The sequence below is a fragment of the Haematobia irritans genome, chromosome 5 (genome assembly GCF_050003625.1).
Source record: "Haematobia irritans isolate KBUSLIRL chromosome 5, ASM5000362v1, whole genome shotgun sequence".
NCBI classification, from domain to species: domain Eukaryota; kingdom Metazoa; phylum Arthropoda; class Insecta; order Diptera; family Muscidae; genus Haematobia; species Haematobia irritans.
The window spans coordinates 77,555,667-77,569,095 of NC_134401.1; the positions used below are offsets into that span (position 1 = coordinate 77,555,667).

At 32.2% G+C, this 13,429-nt stretch overlaps 1 long non-coding RNA gene across 1 annotated transcript in view; it reads right to left on the reverse strand.

Moving 5' to 3' along the window:
• Positions 1–1,254: 1,254 nt before the first annotated feature.
• Positions 1,255–13,429, reverse strand: part of LOC142241180 (uncharacterized) — a 378,900-nt gene continuing 366,725 nt past the window's right edge. Inside the window, exon 5 of the long non-coding RNA XR_012723517.1 lies at positions 1,255–1,342. This is a non-coding gene — a long non-coding RNA (uncharacterized LOC142241180). The remainder of the gene's footprint in view (positions 1,343–13,429) is intronic.

Sequence of the window (13,429 nt, forward strand, 5' to 3'; positions counted from 1 at the left end):
GTCTCGTTTCCTGAACGCCAATATCCAATTTCTTTGCTAAAGCAAAAAGTGTTTACTTGAAGTTTGTCTAAATATCAATGTTGTATTCCAAATTAGCATTCGCAGAAGATTAAAAACAAGAACTTTGACTAACATCCGCCAAATGCAGCGGATGTAAGTGGAAAATTGTGAACTGTTGACAACTTCACATCCGCGAGGTTGGTTTTTAATTTACATAAATTACCTGTTGATGAGTCAAATGTTTCGATGATAAAACCCTGAGACCTGCCCAAGGTTGCCTTACTGTAAGGGGCATTATACTCACCAGCCTTCTAAATTATCATATGCCAAATCTATTGCGTAGATTAAAAGATGCCTAGACGTAATTTATTTTTGACAATTGCGACAATTGTATTGAGAAAGTTGAATATCAATCTTACGAATTAAGATAATAAGGAGGCTGCTGTTCACGTCGCTTCAATAACATTAAAAGTACATTATTTACTTAATTTCATTGAGAAATAGAAATGGTTCGCCTCATTGTGAAAGAAATTTGTACACTAACTATGTCATGTGCTAGAATCCATAGATCCGAGAGGGCCTCCAAAACCTGATCAAAAACTTTAAAATCAATTTTATTCTAAAATACCTGAGAAAAATAGAATTGTAAAAAATGAGAAATTGTTAAATTGGTAGATTTTTGGTTGAATCTTTTAAAAATTTGCTGAGCATCCAAATCTGTTTTAGTTTGTTTCAATTTAGAGTTTGGCCCAGTCCATAAATTGTATTAAGCTTTACCCAAGGGGGTATATGGGATATAAGTCTGTGATTGTTCCATTGTCATAGACAATTTCTATATGGCTGCTACGTTGTAAACCTTGTTTTGGTATTTAGTGACCCCTGTCAAAGGTTAAGGACTTTATATGCCCCTAAAGATATCAATGGAATTTTACTTCTCCTCAATTTTAAGTCCTTCGTGTTATTGCCAATAAATGTCGAAGACCCGTTGATGGATGCACCAAGGGTTTGAGAGTGCCTTCGTATTTTCTGCTCTTCAATACAGAATTAATTATGCAAACATGTGTAGTGAGGCGAAAACTTAATGCCATTTACAACAAAGACTCATTAAAAGTTTTATTGGTTGTAATTGCTCGCAAAGTATAATAATAAAGTGTCAGTCTATAGTAATACTATTATTATTATTATTACTACTACTACAACAACAATTGACAATGTGGGTATTGTTGTTACAGGGTTTCTTGTTGCTATTTATCCATCGAAGGCGCATGTATGTTTGCCAGGATATTATTCACACAAACGACTTTGGTACTTACCTTGTGTGTCCCCAAGCTATGTTCAATGCCTGCAAAGACATAGAGAGAGAAAGAGAGGAGAGAAAAATCAACAAGAGAAAATATTAGAAGCATGCCTATAGCTAGGATTAAAGGTTCATATTTGCATTTTACGTTAATGTAGAATAGTGTCGACCATAATACCATACATCTAGAGTCAAAATGAGCAAAACTCCATAAATCATTCCATCCATCATAAATGAAAAAGTCCCTATGAAATTTAACACTATAAACATAAATAACATAGCATAATAATTTGGCATATGTCGCAAATCCTATTATTTCAGTCAATAGTTGATTAATTTTTAGTGTAGAAAAAAAAACAAGAGTATGTAAATATGTAATATTTCTGAATTATATACTATCATTGACTTAATAAAATTTACAGATTTTAACTTAAATATTTGCTGTTCAAACCTGAGCTCAAAATAAGTTTTGTACTGGTACACCAACGGGCTGACACCTTTCATTGAACTAAATTAGAATTCTAAGTACTAGTATAGAGAAGAAAAATATATATAAGATCCCGTCTTCAAAATATTTTTTTTATACCCTCCACCATAGGATGGGGGTATATTAACTTTATCATTCCGTTTGTAACACATCGAAATATTGCTCTAAGACCCCATAAAGTATATATATTCTGAGTCGTGGTGAAATTCTGAGTCGATCTGAGCATGTCCGTCCGTCTGTCTGTTGAAATCACTCTAACGAAACAAGCTATCGAATTTAAACTTGGCACAAGTAGTTGTTATTGATGTAGGTCGGATGGTATTGCAAATGGGCCATATGGGTCCACTTTTACGTATAGCCCCCATATAAACGGACCCCCAAATTTGGCTTGTGATTGCTCTAAGAGAAGCAAATTTCATCCGATCCGGCTGAAATTTGGTACATGGTGTTAATATATGGTCTCTAACAACCATTCAAAAATTGGTCTATATCGGTCCACTTTTACGTATAGCCCCCCTATAAACGGACCCCCAAATTTGGCTTGCGATTGCTCTAAGAGAAGTAAATTTCATCCGATCCGGCTGAAATTTGGAACATGGTGTTAGTATATGGTCTCTAACAACCATGCAGAAATTGGTCCATATCGGTCCATAATTACATATAGCCCCCATATAAACCGATCCCCCGATTTGGCTTGCTGAGCCTCTAAGAAAACCAAATTTCATCCGATCCGGCTGAAATTTGGTACATGGTGTTAGTATATGGTCTCTAACAACAATGCAAAAATTGGTCCACATCGGTCCATAATTGTATATAGCCTCCATATAAACCGATCCCTCGATTTGGCTTGCGGAGCCTCTAAGAGAAGCAAATTTCATCCGATCCGGCTGAAATTTGGTACATGGTGTTAGTATATGGTCTCTAACAACCATGCAAAAATTGGTCCACATCGGTCCATAATTGTATATAGCCTCCATATAAACCGATCCCCCGATTTGGCTTGCGGAGCCTCTAAGAGAAGCAAATTTCGTCTGATCCGGCTGTAATTTGGTACATGGTGTTGGTATATGTTCTCTAATGACCATGCAAAAATTGGTACACATGGGCCCATAATTATATATAGCCCCCATATGAACCGATCCCCAGATCTGACCTCCGGAGCCTCTTAGAGGAGCAAAAGTCATCCGATTGAAATTTGGTACGTGGTATTAGTATGTTGTCTCTAACAACCACGCCAAAATTGGTCCATATCGGTCCATAATTATATATAGCCCCCATATAAACCGATCCCCAGATTTGACCTCCGGAGCCTCTTAGAGGAGCAAAATTCATCCGATCCGGTTGAAATTTAGTACATGGTGTTAGTATATGGTCTCTAACAACCATGCAGGAATTGGTCCATATCGGTCCATAATTATATAGCCCCCATATAAATCGATCCCCAGATTTGGCTTGCGGAGCCTCTAAGAGAAGCAAATTTCATCCGCTCCGGTTGAAATTTGGTACGTGGTGTCAGCATATGATATCGGTTCATAATCATGGTTGCCACTCGAGCCAAAAATAATCTACGAAAATTTTATTTTTATAGAAAAAATTGTAAAAATTTTATTTCTATAGAAAATTTTGTCAAAATTTTATTTCTATAGAAAATGTTGCCAAAATTTTATTTCTATAGAAAATTTTGTCGAAATTTTATTTCTATAGAAAATTTTTTCCAAATTTTATTTCCATAGAAAATTTTTTCAAATTTTATTTCCTTAGAACATTTTTTTCAAATTTTATTTCAATAGATTTTTTTTCTAAATTTTACTTCTATAGAAAATGTTGTCAACATTATATTTTGTAAAAATTTTATTTCTATAGAAACTTTAAACTTAATTATATACGTATTTAATCGGCTTTTTTTAGTTTTTTTAGTTTAATATATACCACGTATGGACTATTTGGTATATATTACGGTGTTAGGAAGTTTTAAGATACCTTGCAAGTATTCGATTGTGGATGACAGTCTTCAGTAGAAGTTTATACGCAAACCATGATGGAGGGCCGAACTTACGGCCGTATATACTTGTTTTTATATGTACTCCAACATTTGTTGCGATGAAGACGTGATGCACTGGATACTTATTTTTTTATGAAACCTCAATATACCAACCGTATTATTTTTGTGCGTGCACAAAAGAACTATCAAATAAACTTCATTTATAGAAAACGGAAATATTCCAAAAATACTTTGCAGAATCAAAAGGCCAATTTACGTATCATATTTGATGCAATAACCCATCCATCTTTCAGAAGAGTACAGCGCTATTCATAAACGAAATCTGATGTGGTTTCGAATAAAGTGTTTTTACCGCAAAACTAAAAATTGTGGAAATGAAACTTGATTTTTGTCATAAAATTTTAACCTTGTTCCTGCGGAACTCTTCGATAACAAAAGTTTTTGACACAATTGGAATTTACAAAATTTGAAAGTTCTTGACATTTAAGGTTGAGTTACATACCATGCGTTAATGCGTCAGTTGATTGAAGAGTTGAATTTTCTCTTTGAAAGCAATAGTTATGTTCGAGTTTTTCAAACTGAATCAAACCTTCCACCAACGCACAGATTAACGCATGATATGCAATTCAACCTTTACGACATCACATGGCATGTATTGGTTATCTTATATCAAATAAAAATATATTTTATTTGTTAAAGAAATGAATAAAGCAAACTAGCATTTGTTTCTCACTATCAAATCAATTTATATCTCATCTCATCATAGAAAATGATTTCGGCTTCGAACAGGCCCTTATTCTAAAATGTATTTTCTTTTTCTTTTTTTCTTTTTTCAAGATAACATTTTAATACTCTGAGAATAAAGTTTATTCTTAATAAATAATACTTTTATGAGAAAATACATATATTATAGTCATACACCCTCAAAAAAAATCGCTTCTTTAACATATGTTCCAAACATATTTTGCAGGAAGCACATATATTATTGCATACTGCCGAAACATTAATATGTTTGTTTTATGTGAACATATTATATGTTTGGAAGCATTTTGAGCCAAAAATATTATATGCTTGGAAGACTTTTTCCCAAACACGATTGTGCTCATTCCCTAACATACTCGTAATTTTCACTTCCACGAAATTTTTTTGTTATTGGCACCTTTCTCTGTAATACAAATAATGTTGAAGAAATTATTCACTTTTATAAATTTTTTAAATTTTACCTTTCGCCTGCACGGAGAATCGAACCGAGGACCATACAGTTTGTAAGCCAACACACTATCCACTGGGCTACGTAGCTGTTATAGTCACCAGTAGATAATTATCGTTTTAAGTTACATTTATATAGCATAGTTTGCAGCGCCCACGAGCCTATGCAAACATAACATTATTTAACAGAAACATACATTTGTTTGCCACGTGGAGCAGTGGTTAGCATGTCTGCCTTGCATGCAAAGGGTCGTGGGTTCAATCCCTGCTCCGACCGAACATTTTTTTTTGTTTTTTTTTTTTATTTTTAATTTAACATTTATATTTATACTATATTATTTTTTTTTTTTTAAATGAAACTTCGAAATGTGCGTTATTAAAGATTTATAGTCAGTAACAGTGCTTGATATAAACGAAATTGACTGATTTTTGGATAAAATATTATTTTTTTGCAAAAATAACAATCTTGTAATAAAAAACTGTTTTTGTACAAAACTTTAAAATTTGGAAGGAATTCAAAAACTAACAAAAGAAGAACGTGGAGTCGAGTATAAACATACATACATAATTTTATAATATAAACATAAATTTATTTAGGAGTGAACAGTTTTTTACTAGCATTTAACACCATCGCTCTAAAATTCCTTTTATTTTTCTTTAATAATTCATTTTAAAGAAAATAAACTTTTTAAATTGTTTTAGCTGTAAAACTCGAACTTAATGCCCGCTTTTATATTTGATGGTGTCCGTCAACTCCTCGTGGACTACTTTTTAATAAAGAGGAACTAAAGTTTGTTTTTTTACATTTTACTGTGTAATTTTTCACTATTTCCTCCTTATTTCATTTTACTGTATAGTGCCCTTTCGTTATTTTTATGAAGACCCCTGATTTCTTTTAAAGAACCAAGAAAAAAATTGTGCCCATAATGCCAAAATGATAAACAAAACACATGTCCACACATACATAAAATGCTGCTCTCAAGGCGAAAACATAAGCTGTTTGTTTTTCAAATGTCTATTCTCTTGGTTCAGAATGTATATTCTCTTTATTCAAATTAAATAATATTTAGACTTAAACATATCAAATTTTTGGCCTTATCATAAAACAGTTTTCCGAAACAACATACAAGCGGTTTCACAGAAATTGTTCTCTTTTGACTCTTTTGCTGTGTTATATTGATATCTTTCGTCAACTCTCCCGGTTTCCATCTCTATTTCTCTCTATACTCTCTCTGTCGCTTTGAATAAAATATCACAACATATGTATGTTTAGTCGAAATTTGTAAATTTATATATGTTTGTATTCACACATATGATTTTTATGAAACATTCATGCCCCAAACATAATATTTTCTAACATATTAACATAGATGTCCCAAACATTTAGTGTTAGTTTAGGAACATTACATGTTCGCACTTAAATATATTGTGGTTTAAAATCGTGCCCGAAACACATTTTGTTTATATCGGAACATATGAAAAACATATTTTTCTAACAGTGTACGTATTTGGGCTCTTATATAAGTATATATGCCATAATACTATCTTTTTGTCAAATAAATAAGCACGAAACAAAAATCTCTTAAAGGTAATAACTTACAACTGTTTTAGATGCTTATAGTTTTTTTTTTATTATTTGCGACATATTATAACAATACTTTATTGACGCAAAAAATAACTATCATACTGCAAAAAACAGTGAACCCACCAGGATAGAAAATTTTAGTTAATTTTAGAAAAATTAGATTATTTTTAGGAAATTTTAACTAAACTGTATCTAATACAGATGTCACGCTGATTTCACAAAAATAAGTAAATAATTCTCGACAAATTCAAGAAAATTTATTAGACAAAATTAATATTTTTCGCTTATTAACCTTTGTGCATTCCTCGGATAAGTGCCCAGTGCGGATTATGGAAATATTTTATTTTTTTTATTATCTTCTAAAAACATACATATAATCTTGGGCCAAATTGACCCAAGGAGTGCACAAGGGTTAGGTTAGGTTAGGTGGCAGCTCGATGTATCAGGCTCACTTAGACTATTCAGTCCATTGTGATACCACACATTGGTGAACTTCTCTCTTATCACTGAGTGCTGCCCGATTCCATGTTAAGCTCAATGACAAGGGACCTCCTTTTTATAGCCGAGTCCGAACGGCGTTCCACCTTGCAGTGAAACCACTTAGAGAAGCTTTGAAACCTTCAGAAACGTCACTAGCATTACTGAGGTGGGATAATCCACCGCTGGAAAACTTTTTTGGTGTTCGGTCGAAGCAGGAATCGAACCCACGACCTTGTGTATGCAAGGCGGGCATGCTAACCATTGCACCACGGTGGCTCCCTGCACAAAGGTTAAGAAAAATTTCGTAGTTTGAAGGAAAAAATTGGAGTTCAAAATTGCAAAAATGTCTTTAGTGCCATAGAGAAGTTCAAGATGGGAGCATTATTGGTAAAATTTACAAATTTTAAGAAATTCTGAATTATTTTGTGGGAGAAATGAATTTAGTTAATCTTTATGCTTCCTTTGTGTATGTAGTTTTCCTCTGTTTTAGTTAATTTAACTAACGTAAGCAAACAATTACTAAATTCAGGGAAACTTTCTTAAAACGTAATAATTCCTTGAACTAAAATAGTATTAATACGGCTTTAGTGAAATATAGGGTTCACTTTTTTTTGAGTGCACCTACTTAAAATCTAAAAATGGGGAAATATGTATTATGACGAATTTATTTGTGAATATTGGGAATTAGCTCCCCAAAATGGAAAAATAGGTGCCAGGGTGACATAGCTGAAGATTGTATTACATACCCAATTACCCGGTTCCAATCCTGCCAACTCAAAAAACAAGAACTAAGAAAAACGAAGCCCGCGAATTTTAATTTGAACGCTTATATATCAAATTACTTTATGCCTCGATTGTTTTCAGATTAGACTCGTGCGAGTCTGAAAATGCCGAGCCCAAATACATAGAACGGGATGAACTGTGATCATTAATTAGACCAGTTGTTGTAGTTATACACACTGTTCGAAAAATATGTTTTTCATATGTTCCGATATAAACAAAATGTGTTTCGGGCACAATTTTTAAACACAATATATTTAAGTGCAAACATGTAATGTTCCTAAACTAACACAAAATGTTTGGGACACATATGTTAGAATATATTATGTTTGGGGCATGAATGTTTCATAAAAATAATATGTGTGAATGTAAACATATATAAATTTACAAATTTCGAGTAAACATATATATGTTGTGATACTTTATTCAGAGAGCGACAGAGAGAGATGGACTGCTTAGTATAGAGAAAGAAATAGAGATGGAAACCGGGAGGGTTGATTAAAAATTATCAACATAACACAGCGAGAGAATGAAATGAGAGCAATTTCTGTGAAACCGATTGTATGTTGTTTCGGAAAACTGGAAAATAAGGCCAAAAATTTAATATGCTTAAGTCTAAATATTATTTAATTTGAACCAAGAGAATAGACATTTGAAAAAAACCGACATATTTGTATTACAGAAAAATATGCGAAGAACTAAAAAATTTCGTGGAAGTGAAAATTATGTGAGGGAATGAACACAATCTTCTTTTGGGAATTCTTCCAAGCATATACTATTTTTGGACTCAAAATGCTTCCAAACATATAATATGCTCACATAAAACAAACATATTAATGTTTCGGCGGTATCCAATAATATATGTGCTTCCTGCAAAATATGTTTGGAACATATGTTAGAGAAGCGATTTTTTTTGAGGGTGCACCCAGAAAAAATGAATCCACCATAAAAGAAAATGAAGGTTTATTTTAGAAAAAAATTTGATTAAAATATTTTTGCCAAATTGAAAAAAAAGTTTATCAAAAATAATATTTTTGCTATTGTTTATATTTTCATATTTTGAATAATAAAATTGGACTAAAAATTGTTAAGGTAAAGTTTAAGACAAACAAAATTTAAGAAACATTTACTCATTCCAGAAACTTATGAATACAGTTTAAGTAAACTTCACTCATTTTAGAAAAATATGAACTATTTTCAAATCATTAAAGCAAGCAAAAAATAATTAAAATAAGGACAGTTTTCTCACACTTTAACTAAAAATTAAATAATTTTCATGAAATAAACTAACATTAAATCGGCTAAGAAAATATCGTTCAGGGCAAGCATTTCTAATCCGAATTTTAGTCATTAATTGTGGAGCGATTTTTGTCGCTTCGGCCCTACATTCTAAAGTTTTGCTTGTTTTCCCCATTTGTTATTCATTTCTTAAAAAGAAATGATTGTAAGAAACAGTAATTTTTCAAAAACTGCATTGGAATTGGGAAAATCCCAAGTAATCCCGATGTAAAAAAATGTTTTGCTTTGATTTCTTAATTAAGTTTATTGTACTTTAATAACTGTCCATTCATATTTGTTGAGTGAGTGAGACCATGATGTATTGGAGTTCCGTTTGTACGGAAGTAGGTGACTGTGCGTTGTATCACGCATAAATAATCGCATTGCAAAGGAAGCCGATTTCCATATTTTATCATATCTAATACCCAAAGAATGTTCCAAATTCACTGGGAATCTTAGGCAAAGTTTTGCACAGTCGATTATTAATGCGTCTTTTATTCATTCCCCAGAGTATTTTTGTCGAGCATTTGCGTGGCATTTTGTCTTTAACCACAAAAGTACAAAGACACCATTTTCAATCCAAAGTAAAATGTCAATATTCACATCCTTGTTGTGGCCCTGGTGGCTTTGTGGGTTTGCTGGCTGTCAAGAATGTCGATTAAAAAATTCCAAAGTTGCAAATACCAAAATTCCCCACAAATAACATAATCTCTTACTACCAAAAAAAAGATGTCTTCAAATCGCCTTTTCTATCCCAGTTAATAGAAGACGTGAAGCGTATCAATGGATATTTAAAATCACATTAAATTTAATACGGCCAGGCTAACAGGGAAACAAGCAAAAAAGAGACTTCCTATTCCACAAGGACATATCTCAAAAAAAGTCTCTCTCTCTCTCTCTCTCTCTCTCTCGCACACACACACATAAGTACATTTGTCCTTGGGCTGTTTCTTTCGATAGTTTATTGTTGGCCTCTCCTGCGGGAGGAAACGGAACAATAATATTGCCAAGTTTTTAAATAAGTCATAAACTTTGGTAGTCGCTTGTCGACGGATGGGCAAAGGATGTTGAGTATTAAAAACTTTTCCATTTTAGTGGATGCTTTTAAAGCATTTTCATGTTTGCCTTGACAGTTGTGGATGCGGATGCTAAGTGCAACGGAAGTATGCAATGGCTTTTTTTCCTCTGATCGCTAAAGCATTCATCTCGTATGCCTGCTGGTCATTCATGGCAATAACTTGCATGAAATCGAAACAGCTAACAAAAACTTTATAATCGAAGGAATAATTTTGCTTTATAAAATATTAGATATGTATGTAGATTTTTGTTACACATTTTCATTTTATTCCACAAGATATTCCCCTAAGATTCTCAGGACATTTCTGAAAATCTACGTTCGATTTAACTTTTTTTTACAGTTGAATGGCGTGGTTGAAGACATCTGAAATTACATTGCCTATTTCAAAGGCAATGCAAATATGTGCTTCCAAATATGTGATGTTGAAGAAGTTGCAACTGGGTTAAACTCCAATGAATTTTTGCAGTGGCCTTCTCCTCCAGCGGAAGTTCTGAATTTCCCTATTTCGCAAGTTATGTTTTTGCACTCAAAAAAATTGAACCCTATATTTCACTAAAGCCAATTTATCTCTATTGTAGTTCATGGAATCGTTACGTTTTGAAAAAGTTTCCATGACTTTAATAATTTTTTGCGTACGTTAGATAAGATAACTAAAACAGAGAAAACAATTATACACAAATGAAGCATAAAGATAAACTAAATTCGGGTCTCCCACAAAATAGTTCAGAATTTCTTAAAATTTGTAAAGTTTACCAATAATGCGCCCATCTTGAACTTCATATGGCACTAACGACATTCTTGTAATTTTGAACTCCAATTTTTTCCTTCAAACTATAAAATGTTCTTTAACAAGTGAAAAAATTTATTATGTCTAATAAATTTTCTTTAATTTGTCGAAAAATATTTACTTATTTTTGTGATACCGGCGTGACGTCAGAGTTTGTACACGCACAGAAAAAACATGTTTGGACATGGTTGCCGCATCCATTTAATGCTTATTTGGAGTATGTAATTGTCGCGAAAACCATGTATTTTGTCTTTGTAAAAATAATTTTCGAGCGGAGAAAAATATATGTTGGCAATAAGCATTTAAATGGTTCTCAAATGCCGCAAACATGTTCTATTATTTAAATGATAGAATTTGAGACCATTATATGGTCAGGAAAATCATGTACCTGACCATTCAATTTTTTTTTTACTTTTTTGCAGAGAAAAAAGTATTTTTATAGTTTACGTATAGACATGTCTACAACCATTACATGGCCATAAAGACCATGTACATTGTTTTCGTGACCATTTAATTTTTTTAATTTTTTGCAGCGACAAGAATTTTATAAAAACATTGAGCAGGTACACACGATTTTCATTTTGCGCGTCAGTCGTGTGTTGATTGTTTCTTGGAATGGACGGAGAATACGGAATTATTGTGTTAATTTATTTATTCAGAAATGGCACGTGGTTTTATGTGAATACAAAAAAAGGAAAGTGTAATTGAAAAAAATGTACCTGGTTTTTGTTCTGCATTTTGATATCTGGTATAATTTATTTTTATTTGCAGTTACATGATGTCTGCGTTTGTACATTTGATGGACACGAAGTAAATATGGAATGATTACTTATTGTTGAAATTGAACCAAACTAGAGTGTGTAAAAATATATGATGTTTGCTTGCACGACATTATAAATACAAATAAACAATGAGATAGTTTATAAATAAATAAAAACAAATAAATAAAGTTGATTTTGTGTATTCTTTTCTCAAGTGGCGTCCTTTTTTCGACGACGAAAAAAGTTTTTTCATAAAAATCAAAACATTTTAGGTTGTGACCATGTTCTTTTAACTAGAAGAAAAACATTTTTGACGAATAACATAACATTTTAGATCGTGACCATTGTCTTTTAATGGAAACAAATTTCTTTTTATCAATATAATAACATTTTAGATGAGGACAATTGTATTTTTCTTAGAACCATATTCACTGAGCCATCATGGTTGCAGGTTAAAATGTTACATGGTCGCCGCAAAAATAGCTGCTATCATATTATTTTGCTCTTCGAATATGATTGTGACAATCATGTTTCTTCGCTGCGTGTAGTACCGTTTAGTTCAAATTTTTTTAAAAAATAATTTAAATTTTCTAAAATTAACCCAAATTTTTCTTCCTGGTGGGTTCACTGTTTTTTTCAGTGTGAAGCTAATTTGCATTGAACAATTTGTAGAAATGAATATTTTTGATGTTTCTATTACGTTATATTCCAGAAAAAAATTTATTTTTTCATTTAAACTATATTTTGTTCTATATATTCTCAAGATTTACTAAAACTTCCACAAAGGAACTTGATTAAAGCTCAAGTGCCCATTGAAGCAAATTTATTAAAATTTTCTTTATAGTTCTTATTTCAATTAGCATGGTCTTTATATTCTTTTATGTTAATTCGTTAGACGAATACAAGAATATTTTGTACGCTAAAACAAAAATTTGTGCTAGACACAATTAAAATATCTCATTTCTGAAAGTACTGCAAAGTAAAAATTGTGAAGCAACCTCCATCTTTTGACCCAGTTCGTTAGGTTATATCTAAAAGAATAAATTTGATTAGCTCAATGACAAGAGGCCTCCCTCGCGGGCGCAAAAAGGGGAAGGGTCCATCTGAAAAGTTTTCGGTCCATTAGAAAAATGTCGCATGGGCCCCTCTCAGAGTCCTAACGGAATGTTTTTCATATGTTTGGATTTAAAAATTATATGTTTGGAACTCAAATTTTTTAACACAATATTTTTAAAAACAAGCAATTAATCTTCATAAACTAGAATAACATGTTTGGGAAATATATGTTAATTTGTTACAACATATTATGTTTGGGACATAAAAGTTTTGTAAACACAATATGTTTGGATGCAAACATATATTAATTTAGAAAGAGAGACCTAGAGAGTATGCTGCAAGTAAAAGAATGAAGTTACCAATTGGCGTCTTAAAAGTATATATACACAAAGAAAATATAATTAATTTTTTTTCTAGCAGTGTAGGCATACACCTAATATGTTTGAACCTGAAACCTAATATGTTTGAACAATACAAACAATTCTTAAATTATATATGCTTGAAGCAAAGTGTGTTTGGGGTATATGTTACAGAAGCGATTTTGTTTGATGGTGTAGTGAAAGTCACCGCTACGCAGGTCTTGAAATTCAGCTAGACGGATAATTGCACTAAGGACACATTTAAGATGC